Here is a 3,266-nt window from a genome sequence, read left to right as displayed (position 1 = left end):
ATTTTGTATTATTACATAAATTTTCATAAATGTATTATCTTCCAAAAAATGTTACCAAACTTAATAGAAATGATGTTAAATAACTATGAATTTAACAATCAAAAGAAACATAAAGTTACTTCGTAACTAATGTTTCATAATATCAATTAGAAATTTAGAATTACAAATGTCAAATGTCAATGAAGGTGCTCAACTTCACTATCACATGTCTATTACCGATTAGCTTGAACTATGTATCGGTAAATCTATTTCATATATGGTTCATTCGCGTTTGAGTTAATTGGGCTTGGTTCATTTCGGTTATTAGTCTAAATCGTCTAGCTTTTCAAGTTAATGGCCCCGGGTATAGATTGTTAATTAACTTTAATGTCTCATACCTAAAACCAGATATGAAATATTAACCTAACCTAGTATTTATTTATTATTATTTTTTAATTTATTTGTTTTTACTTTCTCTATTTCATCGTCAGCCTTTCCATTGCCGCTTTGGCTACTGTGCATGTACGATTCAGTTACGAATCATCGGTCATTGCGGTGAACAATTGTTGGTCTGACTCAACATCCTTTTCTATCTTTTGGATTTTCCCATGTTGGTTTCCTTTATTTACTTTGCAAGCCATTTTTCTTTTCGATTTTCGACTTAAATATCTGAATTTAAAAAATATGTTCCGTCTATGTGTTTTTATTATTATGATACCTTAACAATGTGTTACATCATTGTCGTGTTCATAAGTTTGATTCAATTAATCACATTTTTAAAATAGAGGATGAAATACTTTTTTTTCTTTTCAGAAAATTAGAATTTTTGTCCTTTTGAATATGTAAAATTATAGATGTTGTCTTTTTTAAAAATGAGTTTCACTCTTTATCATTTATTTGCATGTTTCACTCGGTTTTTGTCCTTTAAACTAATGGTCATTCAAAAACCCAGTTAAGTTTTGGCATGTGCCAAACATGTGAGGACAAAAAGGTAATTTCCTATCTATTTATAATAAAAAGAATATATGATATATATTAGGGGTTGTGGGCCCATCCTATCATCATCTTCAATAATGTATCATATTCTTCAAATTGGATCACCCTTAGACTATCTGCTATGATAGGGGCTTCGAAGCCCCTCAACAATGTCACGTCATCACCTCGTAAAAAACGGGGTATCGAAGTCCGCCCCGTTATGGTTGAATGCCCCTTGGGCGCCCCAATATATATGTGTGTGCGCGCGAGAGAGAGGATAGAGAGAGAGCTTGTTCCGCGCCGGTCGTCACAACGACTCCGCCCCCTTCCGCGCCTGCTTCAACTGTGCCCCTCCGCGATGCTCCGCGCCCCATCCACTGCGTCCATAGCGAACGGTCTTACAACCACCTGGCTTACACCACCAGCACTTCACCATTTAAAACCCATAAACACACCACCATCAGCTCATGACCCTCTCAATTTCGAAACCCTAAACCTAAATCAAAACCAGAATCGAAGAATTTTCCAAGCGTCATAATACAAATCAGTCGTTTATATCATAGATCTGGACATCATACATGGTATTCAATGGCCTCCTCGACTGTTCCACAATCCACATCCACGCAAATTCAAATCCTTATCGGAATCGGATCCTCAATCGAGTTTCTAGAAGTTACTGGCGTCCACCTCTATGACTATCGTTGTCCACTGGCTCCACCACTACATGTATGAAGTCACCGGAAGCACCTTCGGTACTATCCTAATGTTTGTATTTGGGTTACCTACGGTTGCCACTGTTAATGGCAGCTAGTAGTGGTGGTGGTGGGTTGGGGTTAATTGGTAAAAGAAGAAGAGGTTTTTGATGAAAATAAAGATCTTGGTTGGAGTGGTGAAAGCGGCGGTTGCAGGTTGTTTCAATGGTGGTCGAGTGGTGGTGGCTAGGATTAGGGCTGAAGATTAGTTGATGAAGATAAAGCTTTGGGATTAGGGGTGTTTTTAATGGGTGGCAGTCTACCCCTAAAATATTTTATTTGTTTTTTTCATTATAAGATAGATTGAAAATTACATTTTGCCCTCAAATGTTTGGCACATGCCAAAACTTAACTGGGTTTTTGGATTACCGTTAGTTCAAAGAACAAAAACCGAGCGAAACATACAAATAAAGGATAAATAGTGAAACTCATTTTCAAAAAAGACCCAATCCATAATTTTACATATACCATATGACAAAAATTTGTAATTTTTTCTTTTCTTTTTCATATGTTGATCTAGATTCATACATCCACAAAGTGGATCTCAACAAAAAGTGATGGAACAACAACCACTTGGTCATTCATTCCCAGCCTATTTGAACATTTAAGTAGGTATATGTTATTCGTATACCTTTTGGTTATCCACACACCCTACATACGATCGTATAGGGGCTATATGATTATATGAAACCCCATGTTAAATAGTATGTGGGTAGGTCAAGGGTATGTGAATAATCACTGCCTTTAAATATTGTCGTCACAAAGAAGGAGGAGGAGGTATCTGTGGGAGGTCCCACCAAGGTGGGTGAGAGAGAGCCCCCTCCAGTACGTTTGTATTTGTAGTTGAATATAATTTAGTGTCAAAATGGGAGATGGATATCCATAAGGGAATATTGAACTGCGTTGTCATAAATGATGTGTACAAATTCTGCTATTTGTCATGACGACCAACTGGGTAATGTCTGGTGGGCCTGAGGTCCGATGTATTACCTAGCAGATCCAGATACCGGTCGTTGTCGCGCATGTCAATGGTTACCTCATGTTGGCATGCTTAGTTAGATGCTTCGCTAGGATGTATAAGCTCCCTTAAATCCACATGGTTATCACATCATCCACATTACCTCCTTTTAGTTTTTACCCCATCTCACAAAAATAAAATGGTTTAGCCCCTCTCAATTTAAAATAATAAAAAGAATTGTTTAATTATTGTGTGTAAGCATAGAGGATTTTAAAGCTCATTAATACTTTAACTGTATGTCTTTAACACCCCTCTCTTAACCCATAAAGGGAGTGGTGTTCCACTAATTAACACCTGCCAAATCAGCTTTAACACTCTGGGTGTATACCCCGAGGCTGCTTAATGTTAGACGGTTGTATGTTAGAGCTTCAAGTGCTATGGTCCTAGTCGTATGGTGATCCGACTTATGGTTGACTTTGATGCGTGGGGGCATGAGTAGCCCTTTAGCTATGTTCGAATATGGGTAGTTGTAGTTCTGAAGCTATGCTGCTTTATATAAGGTGGTTACCCTTCATTTTTATTAAACTTTTGTCTAAATTTCG

The sequence above is a fragment of the Bidens hawaiensis genome, unplaced genomic scaffold (assembly GCF_021521415.1).
Source record: "Bidens hawaiensis isolate Kalapana, Puna unplaced genomic scaffold, B.hawaiensis_p1.1 tig00024985_1, whole genome shotgun sequence".
In the NCBI taxonomy this organism is placed as follows: Eukaryota; Viridiplantae; Streptophyta; class Magnoliopsida; order Asterales; family Asteraceae; genus Bidens; species Bidens hawaiensis.
Note: the sequence above shows the minus strand (reverse complement) of the source record.